Source organism: Chiloscyllium plagiosum, unplaced genomic scaffold (genome assembly GCF_037043375.1).
Source record: "Chiloscyllium plagiosum isolate Xiang-an unplaced genomic scaffold, Cpla_swu_hap1 HiC_scaffold_7, whole genome shotgun sequence".
Classification (NCBI taxonomy): Eukaryota; Metazoa; Chordata; class Chondrichthyes; order Orectolobiformes; family Hemiscylliidae; genus Chiloscyllium; species Chiloscyllium plagiosum.
Window position 1 is genome coordinate 73,791,813 of NW_028270145.1, and position 24,132 is coordinate 73,815,944.

The window sequence follows — 24,132 nt, forward strand, 5'->3', positions numbered from 1 at the left end:
TGGAAAGCAGTTCCATTCTCTAAGATGGTTTCTCATTTAAACCTGCCAGGAATGATGAGGAGACAGAGAGCTGGAAGTGATATTTTGATCAACAAGAGGGGATCTAATGCAATAGTCTCCAGCATAATTCTCACAGACAGGGAGGTACAGAGGCAAAGTCAAATGAGAATATCTAGCTTCTGCTGGGTGAGAGGGTTACAATTCCCCCTACTCAGTTGTTAATTTTGTTTAACTCTGTCAAACTGGCAGTCGTTACCTAGGGACTCACTTGTGTTCCTATAAATAGGAAAAGACTGAAATTGTGATTGGCTAAGGTAGGGCATATACATCCCCTTAGGCCATCCGCCATTAATTTGTTCATGCCTCGACTGTATTTCAAACTTCCATTTCCTCCAGATCTCATGATACCAGAGCCTAACAAAAATCATTGGGCAACATGAATTCCAGATTCCTATCATCTTTTGGGTGAATAAATGCTCCTTGCTCTTAGTCCTCAATGGCTTACTTTAAATTATGTCCCACACCGGTACTAGGTTTAGGGCCTCACATTATGAGAGACATCGAAATATGCAAAACAAAAGACATTTCAAATTTTACATAACTGATTGGAAGGTAAAGCAGATAGGAAAACAAGATGGTCTAAAACACATTTCCATTCTGATATGGCAAACTATATTTACGTGTGACAATTATTATATGACAACACAATTATTAAACAGAGGCAATTATTCAACAACAATTGTTATATAAAACAGGGGAGAAAGTGAGGTCTGCAGATGCTGGAGATCAGAGCTGAAAATGTGTTGCTGGAAAAGCGCAGCAGGTCAGGCAGCATCCAGGGAACAGGAGAATCGACATAAGCCCTTCTTCAGGAATGAGGAAAGTTTGTCCTCTTTTGGGTTTGTCCTCTTCTTCAAGGACCGCAATTTCCCCCCCAACGTGGTCGACGATGCCCTCCACCGCATCTCTTCCACTTCCCGCTCCTCCGCCCTTGAGCCCCGCCCCTCCAACCGCCACCAGGACAGAACCCCACTGGTCCTCACCTACCATCCCACCAATCTCCATGTTCAGCGCATCATCCGCCGTCATTTCCACCACCTCCAAACAGACCCCACCACCAAGGATATATTTCCCTCCCCTCCCCTATCAGCATTCCGTAAAGACCACTCCCTCCGTGACTCCCTCGTCAGGTCCACACCCCCCACCAACCCAACCTCCACTCCCGGCACCTTCCCCTGCAACCGCAGGAGGTGCAAGACGTGTGCCCACACCTCCCCCCTCACCTCCCTCCAAGGCTCCAAAGGAAACTTCCATATCCGCCACAGATTCACCTGCACCTCCACACACATCATCTATTGCATCCTCTGCACCCGATGTGGCCTCCTCTATATTGGGGAGACAGGCCGGCTACTTGCGGAGCGTTTCAGAGAACACCTCTGGGACACCCGGACCAACCAACCCAACCACCCTGTGGCTCAACATTTCAATTCCCCCTCCCACTCCACCAAGGATATGCAGGTCTTTGGACTCCTCCATCGCCAGACCACAACAAAACGACGGTTGGAGGAAGAGCGCCTCATCTTCCGCCTTGGAACCCTCCAACCACATGGGATGAACTCGGATTTCACCAGTTTCCTCATTTCCCCTCTCCCCACCTTGTCTCAGTCTAATCCATCGAATTCAGCACCGCCTTCCTAACCTGCAATCTTCTTCCCGACCTCTCCGCCCCCACCCCAGTCTGACCTATCACCCTCACCTTGACCTCTTTCCACCTATCACATTTCCGACGCCCCTCCCCCAAGTCCCTCCTCCCTACCTTTTATCTTAGCCTGCTGGACAAACTTTCCTCATTCCTGAAGAAGGGCTTATGCCCGAAACGTCGATTCTCCTGTTCCCTGGATGCTGCCTGACCTGCTGCGCTTTTCCAGCAACACATTTTCAGCTGCTATATAAAACAGTCTCACCTAGACATTAAACATGCTTAGAAAGCTTTGAAATACTCCCAGCCACTATTCAAGGAATGTAGTTCTCAGATTCCCAGATCCATGTCTCAAATTGTCAGAGTGCAATGCAACAAAGCAAACAAAAAACATTCCCACATAGCCACCCCTTTGCCTTGACCTCTGACAATCACATGATCCATTTAGATGCTTTAATCACAAAAGTGCTCATATGACTTTTTTTAAGACAACAGAGCTTTTTTCAAAAATTTTGTAAAGTATTTTCCTTTAAAATATATTTTCTCAAAACCAATGAAGCAGAAAAATACTCCTTTCTCTTCATAACACAAGTATATTATTAAATGTACACATTGCAATTATTACTTCTACTTTAAGTAAAAACAAAAGAATCTGTTCAAAAAATTGGCTAGGGTTTAATTCTCTCATTATAGAGAGGTCTGTTAAAAGTGAAGAGAACATTTGAAAGTGGCTGTCAGAAGAGGATTAAAAGAGACAGCAACTTGAAGGGCAGCTAAAGCAATTACCAAACAATGACAGTTATTTCACTATAATAAAAGGTGGAACTGTATAATCAAGAGTTAGCCAGGCTCACATCATCCACCGCTTCTACTTGGATAGAGGTTACAGATATGAATGTGACTGCTGCACCTGACAAGGTTACTGAGCCTGAATCACCAGGTAAATAAAATAGATACACAATGTCCAAACACCTTGATTTCCAACATATCTTGAATAAGCATGTTATTTCACTTTAGATACAGGGAGATCAACATTGGAATTGCCCATTTCACGAATCAATGTGGTCATTCAAAGACCAACTTAGATGTTGTGCAAAAGGATTGTTTTATTGAACAAGAGTTAGTGATGAAAAAATACAATCATGAGTGGCAAGTGTACTCCCCAACAACAGGATCTTTTAGGTTTATTGTTTTTATCTGTAAACACTTCTCAACATTATCGTCAGCACTCAGAGGTGGGTTTAATGATGGATGAAAACCTGTTGGAATCAAACTCCTGAGAACGTTGAGGAATAGGAAAAAGCATTGCTTACATATTTAATCAGGCAGTATCGGTTAACCTTGGATTCATATCTGAAGAAATACTTGAAAAGGAGCTCATGTACTGGAGGCATGAAAACATTGTTGCATTTGTGTGTAATTGAGCAAAATGTGCACCAGCTTTTGGGGGTGTTTTTGAAAAGTTTGGCTTGCCACATAATGGACATTGTTAGAATGCATTGCTAAGTTTAACCCATTTCTTGCCAACCACATACAAGGGACAGCACAGCGTCTCAGCAGTTAGCACTGCTGCCTCACAGTGCCTGGGACCCAGCCTTGGGTGACTGTGTATAGTTTGCACAATCACCATATCCGCATGGATTTCTCCCACAGTCCAAAGGTTAGGTGGACTGGCCATGGGTAAGTTGTACGTAACATGCATGTTAAGTGGATGAACCATGCTAAATGCAGGGTTACAGAATCTGTGTGGGTTGCTTTTCTGAGCATTGGTGCACAGTCAATGGGCTGAATGGTCTCTTTCCACACTGTAGGAATTCTATGATATGCAATGTGGCGGGAGCAGTGGATTTGTGAAGCCTTCTTCTTGTTGTTAGAAATGTGTTCATCCAGTTTATGGCTGAAAAAGAAGATCTATTTTTGGTTGTCTTGAGTAAGACAGGAGGTCTCACCTACCTCCTGTAAAAACGCCATCCCTTATTCCCAAATCTTCTGCCTCCGACACATTTATTTGCAGAATAACCAATTCGACTTCAAAAAGTCCCAGATGGCCTCCTTCTTCCATGATCGCAACTTCCCATCCCACGTGGTTGACAATGCCCTCAAGCGCATCTCCTCTACTTCACGCACCACCCTCTTGAACCCCACCCCTCCCAACGCAACAAGGACAGAGCCCCCTGGTCCTCACCTTCCACTTTCACATCCTCCGCCAATTCTGCCAACTCCAAACGGACTCCAACACCAAAAATATATTTCCCTCCCTACCCCTATCAGCATTCTGGAGAGACCATACCCTCTGCGAGTCCCTCATCAGGTCCACGCCCCTCCCACCAGCCCACACCCCACTCCTAGCACAATTCCCTACCACCCCAGGAAGTGCAAAACCTGCGCCCACACCACTCCCCTCACCTCTGGAGCGTACTCAAATAATTTTTTAGTCCGGATTCCCCTGTACAAAACATCTCTCGAAAAACACGTGCAAAGCACCTACAAAGGTTACTTCAGACATTGCTGACATTTGTGGTTTAATTGCTGATGCTCTTACTCACTTTCATACTAATGACAGTGAAACATGTGACAGAAGGAAGGAAGCTGGCATTCTGCAAGAAAAAACGGGGGAATTAAGAGTTTGTGTTCATGTTAGAATTATTTGTTAACTCTATTCCACATATGGAAAGCTTTACATTATCTTACTTCTTGAAAGAAATCAGAGAAAGTTATAATGGAATTGAACTCAAAACAACTGTACTGTTTCTCATTTCATTAAGGTAATCTGCAAGGGTTCTTTTACTATCAACTAGCAACTTTTCAGTTATTGTGTTGGCGGGAATAGGATGTTAGTGATGCCTTTTAAAGGAATTGACATTGTGAATGTATTTACTTTTAGGACAAGAATGATGGAAAGCAAATATGTTTGAGGAAGGTTTCCCAACCCAGGAGGTCATCAAGAAGGCATTGCTGACTTTTGCTCCTAATGACATAGAAGTGACTTGGCAAGCAGCACAATGACATGAGCTGAGATGACAGAACAGAAGAATGCTATCAGCACTGTGACCAGGACCCAGAATGATACACACAGAGAAATATCAGTACTCAGGCATTGAATCATGAAATTGACCTTGGTACCATGGGACTGACAGATACTATTCAACCACAACAGAACATAATGCCATATCCTCGAACACCTTCTGACCCAGTGTCATTGCTAATGCCCGGCAGCTGAGCGAGACATTCACAATCATTAAGATAATAGTCTGTAGGTCAGTGTTTGAGGAAGTACCTTCCCAAGTCCCTTTGGTAGTAAGTTAGCAGCCTTCCATCTCATGAACTGCTACCATCAGTGAAGACGTCATAAGAAAACTGGACCAAACAAACAAACAGAGTTAACTTGGTCAGGATTGTGGAGAATAAGAATATAAAATCCATAAGACATAGGAGCAGAATTGGACCATTTGGCTTATCAAGTCTGCTCTGCCATTCAATCATGGTTGATATGTTTCTAAACCCCATTCTTCTCCCTTCACTTCTTTTATATTGCTAGCTAGCTTACCCCCATATTTCAACTCCTTCCCCCTTACTGCTTTTTAGTTATCCTTTTCTGGTTTTTAAAGGTTTCCCACTAATTATCACCACACTACAGTATATACTTTTTCTTTTGCTTTAATGCATTCGTTGTTGGTCACAGTTGCCTCTTCCTCCCCTTAGTAGCTTTCTTCTTCGTTTGGATGAATTCCTGTTGAACGTCCTGAATTAATCCCAGAAACTCCTGCCTTTGCAGTTCCACTGTCTTCCCCATTAGGGTCTCCTTCCTGAATTGAATTCATTAAAAAAAGTTGAATGATGACCATGAAACCATTGTCAATTGTCAGGAAAAAAAAAACAACCATTTAGTTCACTAACATCCTTTAGGGAAGGAAATTGTCTTCTTTATTTGGTTTGGTCTACACGTGACTCCAGGACCTCAGCAATGTGACTGACCCTTAACTGCCCTTTCAGCCTTTACACATGAGCAATTAATGTTAGCCTAGTCAGCGACACCCATATCCTGTGAATGAATTTTTAAAAAACTAATCACATAGAATGAATGTTGTCTTGGCCAGAAAGGTAAAAACTAAAGTTTACTCAGAAATTATGCTGCCAGTTAAAATTAATTCATCCAAGAACTCTATCACGTGACTAAAACTTCTGGCCTTTGGAAAGAAAAAGCTTTAACTGTATATTTTTATACCCTTGATTCAGTTTGGTAAAAATCAATTTGCTGTTTACATCAAGTCAGTCTGCTAAGCATCGAACTGGTAGCATCTCAGTCATACCGGAGAAAGTGAGGACTGTAGATGCTGGAGATCAGAGTCGAGAGTGTGGTCTGGAAAAGCACAACAGGTCAGGCAGCACCAAGGAGCAGGGGAATCGACTTTTCAGACATAAGCCCTTCATCAGGATTCCTGATGCTGCCTGACCTGCTGTGCTTTTCCATCACCGCACTCTCGACACCTAAGTCATACTCCACGCTCAGCTAAGACTGCATATAGGTGAAAGTGATGGCGAAAGCAATCTGCTGTGCTTTCCAGCACTACTCTAATTCTAAGCCTGCATATAGTCTAAATCTTCAAAGTATAACGCTTGAAGGAAAATGACAAACAGTGGAAAACTACATAACAACTTTAAGCCTTTGTCAACTTCAAAAGGAATTCCGCACCTTCAGCCAATCGTAGTCACCGGAACTTGAATGCCAATTGAAAAGAGCCTTCACTGGACACTGACCTTCTGGACTCAGTCAAACATCAAGTGAACTATTGGCCATATTGTCAAATTACCTTTAAGTTTTCTTTATTTCTTTTGTGTTTGAAAGTGTAAAGGAAAAAGCATTTCTTTGTTTTAAGATGTAAAGAGTTTATATGAAAAGATGTCACAGCCTATTTAAAAACAAATAGCAGGAGAAATTAAAAATCACCTCTACTTATGATCAGAAGAGAATAAAATAATTCAAATTAATTCTCCCTGGTGTCCATAATGTGTCAGCAAAAGTGGGATGCTGAACCAGTGAGTGGAGTCAGGGGTCATAGGGTCGGTCAGACAGTCTCAGGCGAGGAAAAGTGGCTGCTGCTGAGGCCAAGTGGATGTTCTATAGAGCAGCCAACAAGGGCCCTATCTGTGAGCCACAGAATGTCTGACTTAATAGACCCACAACTTGAGCCCAGAGGGAGGCTGTCAACCCTCACCAGACAGCTCCTAAATGGACAGACAGTCTACACATTGCTGATAAAATGCAGGTGGTGTGGTATTTTCTTAGGTGACCACTCCTAGTACATTTATTTCCACCGCTATAAGATTGTGACACTGAATGAGGGTTGTTTAAGATAGTTTGCTGTCACCAGTCCTCCTTTGTCTTTGTTTTATCTTGGGCCTATCTAATCCTTAGCGGTAGTCTATACACCACTAAGATGAGCATGTACAGAAAAGGCACTCTCCCTGAATAACAAGTTTAATCCACAATAGCAATAAGTACAACCACATTTGGTCAGGCACAATTACTAAAACCTTAAGCAGCTGGTACTGATACATCTGCTCTCTTCAAAAGCTACAGTAGCAATTGTTGCCTCTCCCCAAAATCTTTGACATCTTTAGAATCAATGGAGCCAATGCAAAACGAACAGTAACCCTGTTCGGAACCATAACCTCCTACAATAAATGGCAGTGGACAACTAAGTGCCTTTAATAGGTCTTGCAGGTCAGAACCCCACCCCCGACCAATGCTACCAAAGAGCTGAAATGGCTTATGCAATTTTACCAAATCTTGCTTCACCTCTCGAAAGTCTGTAAAATGCTGGCTATTGTCACCTTTTTAGGCAATGTAATGAAACAGAAAAGTATCGCTAGGCTATTCATCCGGAAACCCTAGTGATGTCCTGGGGATCCAGGTTCAAATACTGCCAACGGCAGATGGTTGAATGTGAATGGCAAATAATATGTGAATTAGAATTTGAATGATGGTGATAAAACCATTGTCAATTGTTAGGAAAAACTCATCTGGCTCACTAATATCCTTTAGGGAAGGTAACTGCCATCCTTATCTAGTCTGGCCTACACATAACTCCAGACCCACAACAATGTTGTTGGCACTTAACTGCCTTCTTGGGAATAGGTGATAAATGCTGGCCTGGCCAGTGGTGCGCACATCCAGTGAATTATATTGTTTTTAAAAAGTCCGCCCACCTTTTATGCTATTTATCCTTCACTGACGGTTTTAAGCACCTTACCCTGCAGACATTAAGAAATACCATCAATTCCTTTATATGATTGATGTCCTAGAAAACATGCTCCAACAGTTCAGGAATGAAAACTCTCACAGTTACATTGGAATTCATCCATCACAAATATCCTAGGTAAGAAATCAATCTAACCTAGTTGACATGAAGTGTGAATATCAATAACAGTACGAGCTGGAATCTGAAAACACTTCTTAATTATCTTCAGGTATTGTTTCGATTGGCAACATGCAAGTTTAATATATTTGCATCAGGAACATGGTAGATGATGTGAAAAGGAAGCAAAGTGGTCAAAAGATAATAATGACGTTATGTGTGAGCTGCATGCAACTGTTGATACAGAAATAGTATTTTAACAGGAGTAGTAAATTAAGAATTTTTCTCAGCCATGAATCAGTGGTAACACCGACAACTCTGGGATATGTTTTGATTTCGCTTCAGACTTATATAGTGAAAGTGCCTCTCTGCTGACTGTAAGGACCTTTGAGAGCTGGGTCTTTTAAAATCTAATGTATCGCTTCCTGTGCGTATGACCATGACAACAACTAACTACAATAATACAAGTTCGCAATCTCAGACATGGAAACCAAAATAGGCAACTGAAATGTTTCAAATGGTGCAGATTGTATTCATTTTTGAAAGTTATGATTGGATGTTGAATTCTACAAGCTGTAGTGAAGTTAGTTTTATGTTATGCCTCTCCACGGTCAGCATTCTGTGGGGAATATTCTCTCCTTAATACCCTGGTCCATTTCTCCATCATTCCTGACATTTCCTCACTTCCCTATGGCACCTTCTTATGTAATCACAGAAGAAATAACACTTGCCCATTCACCTCCTCCCTACTCACTGTCCAAGATCCCAAACACACTTTCCAGGTGAAGCAGTGTTTCACATATACTTATTTCAATTTAGTCTATTAATTTGTACTTAACAATGCTGTCTTCTTTGCATTGGCAAGATCAATCACCTTCACCCAGTCCAAAGGAATGATCCTGACCTCTTGGTTTCTTGCCATTTCAATAAGGCTTGTTCTCATGCCTACATTTCTGCCCTAGGCCTGCTCCAACAAAGTATAATACAAGCTTGAGGACCATCACCTCATTTTCTGCTTAAGCACTTTACAGCCTCAAGGTATTAATATTGAATTCCATTACTTCAGGCCACATGATGTCCATTATCCATTTTTCATTTATTCTTCCTCCATCGCCCTCAGCCATGATTTGTTTATGTCTTGTTTAGAAAAGAAAGTGAGGTCTGCAGATGCTGGAGATCAGAGATGGAAATGTGTTGCTGGAAAAGCGCAGCAGGTCAGGCAGCATCTAGGGAACAGGAGAATCGACGTTTCGGGCATTAGCCCTTCTTCAGGAATCCTGAAGAAGGGCTAATGCCCGAAACGTCGATTCTCCTGTTCCCTAGATGCTGCCTGACCTGCTGCGCTTTTCCAGCAACACATTTCCATCTTATGTCTTGTTTACTTTGCTCTTTTCAGTTCTGAAGAAGAATCATACCAGATTCAAAAAGCTAACTCTGTTTCTCTCTGTACAGATGTTATCAGGCCAGCTAGCTTCTCTGTGATCATGTCAGATTTCCAAGGTCTGTAGAATTTAGCTGTTTATGCATATACAAAGTATATACAATGAAAGGTAAATGCATAATTTCCATGCACATTTACCAAAAGGTGCACATTCTACTATACTGAAAATCTTCAATTATTCTTTTTATTCTTTAAAAGTGTACTTTTGTTGCAACTTATCCTTTTATTTAAAGGAAGTAATAATGAAAGCAGGTAAAGAGACAGGTTTTACATTAAACTCAAATTTGCAGATCATATAAATACTAGGTCTGAAAACTTTGGAGCTAAGATCATGCAATTTGCATTCATCCTTGGGATGGAGAAATTACAACATGGTTCAGATTCTGGACCTGATCGAGATTGAGTCATATTTACATTGACCTTTAGATTGTAGATGGAGACATGAGGCCAGATCTTTCATTTGGCATCGCAGCAGACTTCTTCTGCTCCATCCCCACCGAATTTCCCACAATGAGAGGCACGTCAGGAATAGTTTCTAAACTACTTTGAAAAACAAGATCATCATTTAAAGCCATGACATTGAATAATGATGAATAAAGTACCAAAAGGTGTGTCTGTAGGGTGATAGAGGGTTTCAGCATAGCAGAGAAAAACCTAACATTGAAAGGGAAATAAATTATAATAAAAATTTATTTTTAGTTACCATAAAGCAGAATATATTGAGAAATGGAGTGAGCCACTGCAAATAGGATTGGACGATGGTGTAACAACTGATGCTGAACTGGCTGTGGTAAAAACAAGTTTTGCCTGAACCTTTACCTAGGAGTGGATATACAATTTATTTGTATGGTTAGTTCTTCAGAAGACTAAAGAAAATTTCAATAGGATATTGATTAGTCAGGGGCATGGGCTAAGAAATGGCAAATGGAAGTTGATGCCATTAAATGTATGATAATGCTCTTTATTTTTATTAAAGTAAGTATACTTTGTATGAAGCAGACTCATTGCTTTAGAAAAGCAGGGGAACTTAGTGATATAGGTTTATAAAACATTAAAGGAAGCATCATTGTTAATAAGGATATAAATGCTATAGACTGAATTTCATGGGATGCCATGATCCCTGTCCCATCAATCCTTCAGATAGCCAATGCTAATGCCCATTTGTTTGTAATCATGCTGAGAGCAAAGGAAGCAGCAGAACAGGACACTGAAAAGAAATAGTAAAATGTAAAATATCTGGAATGATAAAGAGAGAGCTGGGAAGAGCCCATCCATCCAGGAAAAATAGGTCTCTCATTTTGACAATTCAAAGGCAGAAGACCAATCTCAGTGAGCTGCTGGCCAATCAGAAGTACGAATCAGTATTAATAGGGACTGAGGGTTAATAAGGCTGAGGGACTTGAGGCTGTTTTCATTGGAGAGAAGAAGGTTAAGAGGTGACTTAATAGAGACATATAAGATAACCAGAGGGTTAGATGGGGTGGACAGGGAGAGCCTTTTTCCAAGTATGGTAATGGCGAGCACAAGGGGGCATAGCTTTAAATTGAGGGGTGATAGACATAGGACAGATGTCAGAGGTAGTTTCTTTACTCAGAGAGTAGTAAGGGTATGGAATGCATTGCCTGCAACAGTAGTAGATGCGCCAACTTTAAGTGCATTTAAGTCGTCATTGGACAAGCAAGTGTAGCTTAGATGTGCTTCAGATTGGTATGACTGGTCAGCGCAACATCGAGGGCTGAAGGGTCTGTACTGCGCTGTAATGTTCTATGTTCTATGTATGTTAAGAGCTGAAGTGGTAAGCAGCATTGGATTGTGACACAAATGTTTGGATGTCTTGCCAGCCCTCCATGAAAGACTGGGCAGCCAGAATTTGAGATGCCATGAGGGTAGAGGAAAACTTGTCCTCAGAGCTCTACAGTGGGCCTAGAAAGTTCACTGGGGGATTTCTTGGACCCCAACCCAAAAATCAACCTGGAGGAAAACTTGCAGAGCTGGTCAATATTATGGGCCTCTGCCTGTTAAATAGTCTTTTGAACTCATTCATTGAATATGGATGTCACAGGATGGGCCAGCGTTTGTTGCCCATCCCTAGTTGGCCTTGAGAAGGTGATGGTGACCTGCCTTCTTAAAACACTGCAGTCCATTTGGTGTAGCTACCTCCCCAGTGCAGGTAATGAGGGAATTCCAGGATTTTGACTTAGCAACGCTTAAGAAATGGCAGTATATTTCCAAATCTGGAGGGTGAATGGTTGGGAAAGGAACTTGTAGCTATTCAAGTTTATTTGCTGCCCTTGTTCTTCCAGATGACAATGGTTTCATGTTTGTAATGTGCTCTCCAAAGATCCTTGATGAATTTCTGCAGGGCAAACAGAAGTAATCGTTCTTGAAATAACCGTTCTTTAATTTCTCAGTGACGTTATAGCCAAATCATGCTGCCGGAACACTCGCTATCTGAGAACTACCTGTATGTGGTCATTTTTTTTCCCTTTATTCATTCACAGGATGAAAGCATCACTGACTACAGCAGCACATTGTCCAAAGGGCAGTTAAGAATCAACCACATTGCTGTGAGTCTAGAATCACATGTAGGCCAGACCAGGTATGGATGACAGTTTCCTTCCCTAAAGGACATTAGATTAGATTACTTACAGTGTGGAAACAGGCCCTTTGGCCCAACAAGTCCACACCGACCCTCTGAAGAGCAACCCACCCAGACCCATTCCCCTACATTTACCCCTTGACCTGACACTATGAGCAATTTAGCATGGCCAATTCCCCTAAAATGCACATTTTTGGGCTGTGGGAGGAAACCGGAGCACCCGGAGTAAAATTGCACATTCTCCCCGGCAACATGGGGAGAATGTGCAAACTCCACACAGACAGTTGCCTGAGGCGGGAATTGAACCTGGGTCTCTAGCACTGTGAGGCAGCAGTGCTAACCACTGTGCCTCCCATTAATGAACCAGATAGGTTTTCCTGGCAATGGATTCATGGTCATCATTAAGCTCTTAATTCCAGATTTATTTTGTTATTGAATTCAAATTTTACCATCTGCTATGGCGAGATTTGAACCCAACCCCCCAGAACACTATCTAAGTCTCTGGATTAACAGTCGCATGATAATACCACTAGGCCATCCCCGCCCCATGTTTGAGGTACATAAGTGGCCAGGTGACCAGCTGGATTCATTACTTTGAGACTTCTTAGTACTTTGATGCAAGTGAGTGGCTTGCTTGCCTATTTCTAGAGACAAAAAAACTGCAGATGCTGGAATCCAAAGTGGACAGGCACTAAGCTAGAAAAACACAGCAAGCCAGGCAGCATCAGGAGGTGGAGAAGTCGTGTTTCAGGTTCAATCCTTCTTCAAGACTGGTGGTGGGTGTTAGGTAAGCTGCAGATAAAGGGGCGGAGCAGGATGGTGAAGTGGGGATAGGTGAAGGCAGGTAGAGGGTACGACGTGATTGGTCAATGGAAGGAATGGATCCGCTAAATGACTGGGAGGGGAAGGGGCTGGGAAGGGAGTCAGGGGCTGGGAAAGGAGGTTATTTGAAATTGGAGAACTCAATGTTGAATCTTCCAGGCTGTTGGCTGCCCCAGGCAGAAGATGAGGTGTTGTTCCTTTAATTTACTGTTGGGGTTCATTGTGGCAATGGAGTAGGCCAAAGATGGTCATGTCGGAAAGGGAGTGAGAAGGGGAATTGAAATAGGCAGTGACTGGGCCTGGCTGAGATGCTTGGCGAACTGTTCCCTAAGTTTACATTTGGTCTCCCTGATGTAGAGAAAACCACATCAGGAACACTCAATGCAGTAAACTAAGTTTAAAAAGAGGCAGGTGAACCTTTGTCTCTGCTGAAAGGACTGTTTGGGGCCCTGGATGGAGGTGAGGGGGGTTGGTGTACCAGCAGGTTTTGCAACTTTTCCCGATTGCAGAGGAAGGTACCTGGGGGTTCAAGAAGATTGGTGGGGAGAGTGGCGCAAACCAAAGACTGTCCCAGGGAATGGTCCTTGAAGAAGGCAGAGAGAGGTGAGGAGGGGCAGATGTTCTTGGTGGTGGGGTCTATTTGGAGTTGACAGAAGTGTTTAAGGATGATGCGTTGGAGGGGGAGACTGGTGGGGTGGTAGGTGAAGACAAGGGGGAGTCAGTCTTATTGTGATTGGGGGGATGTATTAGAGCAGTGGAACGGGGAATGGAGGTGGTGCAGTGGAGGGCTGTCTGGATGACAGAGGGAGGAAAAGCACGTTGTTCAAAATAGGCGGACATCTGGGATGCTTGGGAGTGGAATGTCTCCTTGTCCGAGCAGATGCGGAGGAGTTGAAGGAATTGGGAGAACGGGATGGAGTTCTTGCAGGATCCTGGGTGGGAGGAGGTGTAGTCCAGGTAGTTATGGGAGTCCGTGGGTTTGTAGTGAACATCCATCTGGAGACTGTCACCAAAGATGGAAATGGAGAGGTAAAGAAAGGGAAGGCAAGTGTCCGAGATGGACCAAATGAATTTGAGGGCGGGATGGAAGTTGTGGGCGAAGTTCATCAACTGCTCCAGTTCAGCCTGGGTTCAGGACACTGCGCCGATGCAGTCATAGATGGTGGAAGAGCTGGGGCACAGTGTCTGTGTAGGTACTGAACAGAGACTGTTCAACATAGCCGACAAAGAAGCACGGGTAGCTGGGACCATACGGGTGCCCGTGGTGTCCCCCTGGATTTGGAGGAAATGGGAGGAGTTAAAGAAAGGCTATGAAGGATGAGGACCAGTTTGGCAAGGCAGAGAAAGGTATTGGGGGAGGGGGAGGGGGACTGGATAGGTCTATACAACAGTCTCTCTCAAGATTATCTTCATTTGATTAGTTTCAGAAAGTTGTTGCAGATTTTTGTTTTAATCCATCTCCCCATTAATTATCAGTTTGACAGCTTCAATGTGTACAGAGCACCACTTTGTTCACTTAACTCAGGGGTTTACACAATCCCAGCAGTTTTTTTAGGTTATAGTGAAAGACAATTTAGGCAGGCTCATCATAAAGCAGACTATTACAAGCTAGTCAATTGCAGTATTTTATCCTTTGTAACAAAGTTGGCATGTTTCAAAGATCCAAATTAAGGGCTAATTTATGCTTTGCATTGTCTGCTTCTTGGACTCTTAGTGAGAATTTCATTGACAGGATTTGAAATGTGGTGATGTGGAAAATCCTTCATATTTAAGTAGACATGATTATTTAAATATGGAAAGCATTCAGGATAGTATTTCCAACTAATTTGTTTTGGCAGCAGAGATCGGGGCCTCCAAACTGAAACCTCTTTCGTTTTAATTGCTGTTACTTTAGGTTGGCTTCTTCACTGTATACTGAACGCTCAAATAATGAAGAAAGATAGATTTAGTCTTTGTGGAATTTTCATCACTATGAAGGACTGAGGATGCAACAGGTCAACAGAAACAGAAGTTCCTCTCCTGTCTTCACAAAATTTAATTTGAATTGTTAGTGTGTTGGGATGTCCCCGTGTCCCCATGTAACCTATTACCAGCTAAGATGACCCAATGATAGATAGCTTGAATCCAGTGAGGTGAATCAGGATACTGGTTTCATGCCTTGTAGTTCACTGGATCATTATAAATGAGGTCAAAACCCTCAAAATGGTGCTGAATCTTCAATACTGGCTCACTTCACTGATAAGCTGATAACATGGTCAAACAGCTGATTATCAACCTCTAAATCCTTCCAACACCCAATGGAGGTCAGCAAGAACCATGAGGTAGATGTAGCACAATAGCTTCCTCATGTTAAAATACTTCACATTGCAGTTTCTTGCCATGAGCTAGTATTATCCACATTATGGGGAACTGATCCATGCATGCATACACATTGAGGTCAGCCATCCAAATGTCAAAATCCAACTCTCTGAATAGTAGTCAGACCACAGCTAAAGTACTATGTACACTCTGGTCATTGAATTATAGGGAGAATAAGACTGCACTCGACAGGTATGGAACAGACTTACAAGGATATCGCCGAGAATGAAGAATTTTAACTAAGAGTAAAGATTAAATAGACTTGGGCTTGTTTTTCTTAGAACAGTGGAGGGTGAAGGAAAACCTAATGGAAGTCTATAAAATGATGACTTGTCTAGACAAAGAGGACCAGGAATGACCTACTATCCTTAGCAGAATTCAATAAGCAGAGGGCATAGATATATAGTAATTGATTGAAAATTATAACAGTGTAGAAAATAAATATTTTCTTCACAGCATGGTGGGGGTGAGAAAGTTACTGGTGAAAGGATGGTAAAGAACCCCTGAATGCATTTAGAAAGTTACTTGGATATGCACTTGAAATAGTGTAAACTATGTTCATGTATCTTTCTCTTCCATGAGGTCATTGTTGGAAATACAGAGAAAACCCAACTGCTGTGCTCCCATTCAATTTTCTAATATTTGTTTTTTTATATATACTAGTTGCAATAGTTCCTTTCCTTTTTCATAAAAGGTTGTCACAATAGTTTTGTTAAATTTGTAATTTAGCTATTAAAATTGAACTAATTAAATTGTTTAAAGGATGATTTAATGATAGCTTTCTCTTGACAGTGTTATTTAAACTTAATCATATAACAAGCTCGTTAGCAGGTAATATTACCCTCAGGATTCTTGCACACAGCTTTGCAATTAACCTAATATCTTATAGACTGAACATGAAATTGATTTTATTGGTGAATTATTAAGAACTTATAAAATACAAGGAAACACTTTTATAGCAAAACCTGTTTTTTCTGCACCTGATATTATAGTAGGAATGGGATGACTGTGTATTATTGACTGATAAAAGAGGGAAACACAAGATTTTCTTAGAATAAATACTGGAATCAATTACAAATCGATGACTCCTGGTAGTTTAATTACTAATTCAATATGTTCCATTTTATTTTTCAGTTATCAACCTAATGTCTGCCCGACTACCCGATGAAAGAATGATATAATCTTCATGGATTACAATAAGCTAACAAAAAATTAATTTGGTGCAAAGGCAGACTATGCCCTTATGTGTCCATAGAAACTGCTACAGATTACTGTGAAATCCATTATTTCTTTGGATAAAACAATGTGAGTAGAACTCAGATTTTGAATATGTGCATTGATACATAATAATTATTCCACTAAAATTATTTTTTTAAATCCACAGTATAAATTGTTCATTAGCATGTCTATATTATATATTCCTCGTAGGCCAAAAACTATGGTTTCACTAATTCACAGATATCATAAAATTCATAGTAAATACGTAGAGGACAATTTTAACCCTATTCACAGTTAAACTATCCAGACCATTAAACCACTAGAAAAGCTGAATCCAATGTGCAATTAACAACGTCTTTAAGAATGCAGTTTTTATAAAGACAGATTATACTTTCTTGGAAATTCTGCTTATCAATATCTTTTGTAGTTGCTTCATGGAATCAATTTCATTTTTTTCATGTGCAAATAATATTATTGGCATGCGGTTGGGAAATATTTAGAAGAATAAAATGCTTGTTTTATAAAATTTCTAAATGTACTCATTGTAGAAACATTCTAAAGTTGTGATACTTGTATCCACACATCCCATGCCTCATAATAAATTACATAATTATATATATTTTCCTTATTTCTTTCAATTTCATTGGTTATTTTCTTCAGCATTTTATCACATAGGCTCACAGTGTATACTTTCTCAATATTTATGCAGAGTATTTGGGCATTGCTGGGAGGAATTGCACTCATTATCCATTCCTGGTTGTTATTGAGAAGATGGCAGAAAGACTTCGTATCGAACCATTGATGTCCATGTGCTGAAGGAACTCTCACAATTATGTAAACGTTAAATAAATCAAGGATTGTGTCTCAGCAACTATGAAAGATCTGTGATGCATAGGCTAATGGTATGATTTGGAGGAGAATTTGGAGAAGATAGTATTCTAATTCCCCTACTGAATTTGTCCTACTAGATGACTGAAGTTGTGTCTTTGGGAGAGGTTATCAAAGTACTGCCAAGTTAGTGAATTACATCCTGTAGATAATATACTTAAGTTAGGATAAACTGATAGTAGAGAGAGGAATATTTAAATTGGAGGATACTTTAATGGCCCAGATGCAATCAAACTTCTTTAGTACTGTTCAGCTAGACAAGTGGAGAACATTATATCACAATCTTAACCTATGCCTTGCAGCTGATGGAGAGGCTTTGAGAGTTTGGAAGTGAGGCACTCGTCACAGAATATTCAGCTTCTGACCTGCTTGAACAACCATAATTTGTATGTTGTGAGCCAGTTTTGCTTCTGACAAGTTCTGAATCAAATATCTGTGTTCATTCCAAGAAACATGTGGCGTAGACTTATTAACATAAAGTACTGTGGTTGCAAGCCAAAAAGGTTATCATTAGGCTAAAACAACTTTGCATGGTGTCAATGCAGGCAAGGTAATGCTCAACTGAAAGTGATCTTTACACATGTATTTTCCATAGTGAACTGTAAATATATCTGAATACGTTATGGAAAATCATTATAAATACTTAATGATATTTATTTTAATTGTACTTGAAACTAAATTTCAGTACTGCACATATTATTATTATTCACCAACAAAAACCATTATGTTGTGGTGACCCTGAAAATTATTTAGGTGTCTATAAGGCAGATTTGCTATTTTTTTCTTTTGAGTAAACATATGTAAATGAGTGAGTTTTTAAAAAACTTTTTTAACTTTGCACACTGAAGAGAGGTGGTGGGAGCAGAGGAAAAGATACATTAAATGTTTTGGGGACATCTTATGCTATGTATGGGTGGAAATGAGTGATCTTTCTTTTTTTAAACTTTGCACACTGAAGAGAGGTGGTGGAAGCAGAGGAAATGATAGATAAAATGTTTTTGGGATATCACATTCTATGAATCGGTGAAAAGATAACTAATTTGAATTAGCTCAAACATGATCATTATTTGCAGCATAACCATTTCTAACACTGAACAATAAATACTATATAGGAATGAAATAAAACTTTCAGATTCCATTTAAATCATTACTGGGCTTCCAAGTCACATTCAAAACTTCAATTTATTCTAATCAAATTTTACTAATTTTAGTTAACTTTGTAAGTTGTATTTTTTCACTTTAAAGGTTTCCAGTAGGTGGCACAATTTGCCACAGAAATACAAAACACCGTCACAAAACAGCAAGTGCAATAGTTACTCTGCAAAATACAGCCAGCAAAGGCACCTTGAAAACACATTGACAATGAATTTTGCAATTCTGATCGGGTCAGTTTCATTTGTTCTGTGGTAACAGTTAATTAATGGATGGCTAATCAGTGTGGCTAACTGCAGGGCAAATAACCTACATAACTGTCATATTCATAATTGCTGAAACAATTATCAATTTAATTACACCTATTTTAACTTTCCTAACTTAGCCAATGTGGTACCTTGCAAGGTTTCTTTTCCCCCATTGTTGTTCCAGAACAGTATCATCTGAAAACATATGGTGCAATTTCCCCTGCTTGGGGTGGAGAGAACAATGGCAAGATAAAGTTGGGTACATTGGTGAAAATGAAAAAAATTGGAATTTCAACATTGAGAAAACGATATTCTGATTTTTCCCTTAATCTTTAAATGGTAACTTCAGATTCTTACGACTCAGGAAATGAGATTATTAGCCCAACTTGTCTCATTTATAAACTATTTCCAACTCTCCTCTCCTTCCCAGAGAATCTAAACAGTCTCTGTTCAACATGAGTTATATCAATTTAAAACCAACAGCATTTGTCAACACTTTATGTCACAAACATTGCATGAGTCCCAACAAATTAACCATGCCTGAGAATCAAAGGGTAGCATTGCTTAGTTGGGTCAAGCAGGATTTTACTTTTTAAAAAAGTTCTTGGATTTGGACGCCATGCACATTGCTGTGGGAGTGGAGTCATATGTAAGCCAGATAAGATAAGGATGACAGACTTACTTGCCTAAAAAACACTAGTGAACCACATGGGTTTTTAGAACAAGCAACATTGATTGTAAAGTCACAATTAGGTTGGCTTTTTATTTCAAACATTTACTGAATTTATATTTCACCATTACCTTAGGATTTAAACCCCATGTTCCCAGAACATGAGCGTGGGACTCTGCCACTACTACAATGACATTACCACTATGCAAACAGAGCCTCCCACTGTCAGAGGCAGTCACCTCAGTTAGCCCAGAGGCTAGTCTGATCCTTGTCCAGGTGGTTGATCAAGATCAATCAAGCACTTGGTTCTATCAGAGCCAGGGAATTGGTGTTCTCAGAGTCCAGGGATTGGGCCATGATCAGTCCTGCAACTTAAATACAAGTAGTCCAGGGATAACAGGTGCATCTATCGGGGAGCTGTGGAGACATCAGCCTGGAAACTGGGCAAGAATGTTCAATATCATCCCACAACAGAGAGCTGTGGGCTATATAATCTTTTTCAAATATATGTTGCACATGTAACAGTTTATGTTACATTAAGAGTTGAATTCTGTCAGTGTGACAACATTGTAGATGCATCCCCCACCCCACCACAAAGAAAAGTCAAACTGCCACATCCCCTGAATGAAAGAGAAAAGGGTCACGGTTACCCTGAATTTTTATGCCAGGGTCACATTTCAAGGAGCAACTGTGGACTTCTGTGGTAATCTTCAATCCAGAAATGGGATATCACCGATGACACTTTGTTCCTCAATCACAGCTGCTCATGGCGTCATGGGGGGGGGGAGGTTAAGGTGAGTCAAGCAACTTGGGCAGCGTAATTCTCCACCATCATTGGATTCTCTCAGGTGAAGTGGGCTATAGACCATACCTGAACTGCATAGTGAGGACTCGGCAGAAAGTTCGTCAACAGAAGTCTTCCATTCCATCTTCGTTCAAATTATTTGTGACTATTGGTGCCAGATTCTGGAGGTCTGTGCCAGTTATCCTGGGAGCTGCCATGGTTCTTACATTCTGGAGAACTCCTAGGGCCCTGTTTCTTTGCAAGTTTGCCACACAATGATTGGGAGGCAAAGGCTACGCCTTTACCAAGCTTCAGAATTTATTACAAAACATAGCCTAGTACTCATTTAAATTTAAACTTGATACTTAATCTAATCTTACTGAGCTGTCAGATGTTTGTATCTAATCATCAGAATCAAAAGAGCTAAGCAGCTGAATATTTATTAGCCAAACAATGGAGCTATCAATTAGGATCTAACTCACAAACAGAACACAGAATATCAGTTATTATGTCATCAGTTGAAACATTTCAACCTTCTACTTTCAGCTTCTCCCAGTTTTCTTGGGGGTCACCACAATGCTGGCTTAATTATCTTCTCCTATCACTTCCAGTCAATAACCTATTATTCTTCTAGTGCTGCTATGTTTCGGTCTTGCAATACCACATCCTTTCAGCTGGTCTTAGGCCTTCCTCTTCTCCTCCTTCCTGAGAATACCATCATTATCAGCTGCCTCACAACATGTCCTCGCTGTCAGATCCAAGATGGTGGCAGAGTAGGACTCTTCAGCCAGAGCTCGTCGGCGCTATCATTTCTTTTTTTTAAATTCAATTTTGTTTTTTTTTTCTCCATTCTTTCTTTTCAACGATGTCCTGAACTCCCAGCCTAAACACAGACCAGCTGTGGCAATCTTTTGGCTTGATGTGGGTGTCTCTCAGCCCGGCATAGCAGACTCCAGGTGGCCCAGCATGGACTTCCAGTTGAAATGATTCCAGAGCAGTCTACTGGCCTCGAGATGAAGCCCAACATGGTCTGGAGGCAAGGCCTGGTGTGGACTAGGTTGGAAGGACTGTTAATCTGAACTTTTTTATTTCTTTACTTTTCTAATTTATTCCTATGATTGGTAATGCTAGACTTTTTATTTCTCCATGTTTCTAATTTTCTCTCCCTACGAATTTGTACTTAAGAATCTGGACATTGGGTCCTTTGTAACTAAGGTGATACCATAAGTGGCGACTTGTAAACTCTTCTCTGTACTCATTTGAGTAGACTCAAAGAGATGTACATCACAGAAATGGACCCTTTGGTCCAACTAGTCCATGCTGACCAGATATCCTAATCTAATCTAGTTTCATTTGCCAGCACTTGGACCATATCCCTCTAAACCCTTCCTATTCATGTATTCATCCAGATGCCTTTTAAATCTTGTAATTGTTCCGGCCTCCACCACTTCCTCTGGCAGCTCATTCCACACACGCATCACCCTCTCTGTGAAAAGTTGCCCCTTGTGTCCCTTTTAAGTTTTTCTACTCTCACCCTAAACCTATGCCCTCTGTTTCTGGACTCCTCCAACCCAGGAAAAAAACCTTGTCTATTTACCCTATCCATGTCCCTCATGGTTTTATAAACCTCTAAAAGGTCACCCCTCAGCCTCCTACGCTCCAGGGAAAACAGCCGCAGCATATTCAGCCTCTCCCTGTAGTTCAAATCCTCCAACCCTGACAACATACTTATAAATCTTTTCTGAACTCTTTCAAGTTTCACAACATCCTTCCGATAGGAGGGAGACCAGAATTGCACACAATATTCCAAAAGTGGCCTAACCAATGTCTAGTACATCCACAACATTACCTCTCAACTCCAAAACACAATCCTCTGTCCAATAAAGGAAAGCATACCAAAAACTTTCTTCACTATCCTATCCACTTATGAGTCCACTTTCAAGAAACTATGAACCTGCACTCCAAATACATGACATAAAGCTAATTCTAAAATTCACTATGCAGCATGTCATGATACCATTTCAAACTCATCTTGGCTACTTTCTTGATGCTCTAACAGTCTTCACTGATTCCCAGATGTACTTGTTCCTAATCTTGTCCTTTCATGTCACTCCATACATCTTGTCACTCAGCATCCACATCTCTTTCTTGCCAATCAGTATTCCTCTCCTCTTTGGTGATGGCAACATATCCCACAACACTACACTATATCTCTTGCAATTACTCCAAACACAACTAATCCTTTTGCTTAACTTCCATCCCTTTACTTGCAACTCCTGCCCTCAATGACCCCAATTACTTGAAGCTACTCATTTTCCCTAAGTTTTCCTCCATAACCTTTACAACTTAATTTTGGTCTTTTGTTTTCCCTAGAATCAAACTGACAGCCCATATATTGAATGTTTTGTCTGCTGATCATCGTACCCCTGCCTCCTCTCGTTCTTCAGATATTCAGTCACATTCTGATCATCTCCTTCATATAACTCAATGTTAAGACCATAAGACCATAAGACATAGGAGCGGAAGTAAGGCCATTCGGCCCATCGAGTCCACTCCGCCATTCAATCATGGCTGATGGGCATTTCAACTCCACTTACCCGCATTCTCCCCGTAGCCCTTAATTCCTTGTGACATCAAGAATTTATCAATTTCTGCCTTGAAGACATTTAGCGTCCCAGCCTCCACTGCACTCTGTGGCAATGAGTTCCACTGGCCCACCACTCTCTGGCTGAAGAAATGTCTCCGCATTTCTGTTCTGAATTTACCTCCTCTAATTCTAAGGCTGTGTCCACAGGTCCTAGTCTCCTCGCCTAACAGAAACAATTTCCTAGCGTCCACCCTCTCCAAGCCATGTTATCTGCAAATATCACTGATCATGGGACTTCCTCCTCCTTGACTCAGATCCTGCATGACATTTATGAAGAAGGAACTAAGTGATGAATGATCCTTGGTGTAAACTTTCAAATCCTCATTCCTGCCCACACTGTTTCTTTCTATTCCTTGGTTCCTTGTACATGCCTGTAATTATTGTACATACGTCTCAGAGTCTCTACAAATTTTAAAACCTGTCTTGGACACCTATCCCCTCAAAAGATTTGGTCATAAGCCTTCGCTTGACACGTGAATAAAATCTTCATATAGCAATGAATCTTCAATATTTCTCCACCATTTCCTTCAAGCAAAAAAGTACGTTGTGGTGTTTCTACTTGTCATGAAACCAAACCGGCTTTCAAAGATTTGTCATTTTGCTGTGTTCTGTCCATGACTCTGTACCATATTTTTATGATGTAGCAGTAATTTAATTCGTAGATAGTTGAGGCAATATTGAATGTGTCCCTTTTCTTTAAATGTCGATGCAAAAATGTTTGGCCCCATGCCCTTGAATTTTCTTTTTCATTGTAAAATAATTGTATAGCTTATTCAGGATTTGAACCCCAGACTTATCTGAATAGGTCCATGCATTCACTGATATCTCATCTGGTCTGACTGCATTACCATATTTCATTCTATTCAGTGTTGGTCTGATGATTTTATTCATGCTTCTTATTATTCCTAGATTTGCTGCGACATCTTTGATCTTTTTTCTTCGGTTTTCATCACTTATACTGCAGTCAAAGTATTTATCCCATTTTTCAATGATTTCATCTCAATTACTAACGTTACTCTACTGGTATCCATAAATATTCCATATATTTCCCATAAATTTTGTTAATCAATCTAATCTGAAAAAAAAACTTTTCTTTCTCTTTGTTTGTGAAGAACGTCATATATTTGCATTATGGCCAGGGATATTTCAAAGTGATTGAATAAACAATCAAAATATTGAAGTGATTTCTTGAAGTCACCCACTGATAGGATGGTGGTAAACATGGACAATCAAACTTTTAACTTACA

At 40.7% G+C, this 24,132-nt stretch overlaps 1 protein-coding gene across 1 annotated transcript in view; it reads right to left on the bottom strand.

The window, feature by feature from the left end:
- The window catches only part of tmem37 (transmembrane protein 37), a 46,109-nt gene that overhangs the window by 1,875 nt on the left and 20,102 nt on the right, over positions 1-24,132 (bottom strand). The gene's annotated exons all lie outside the window — the stretch shown is intronic.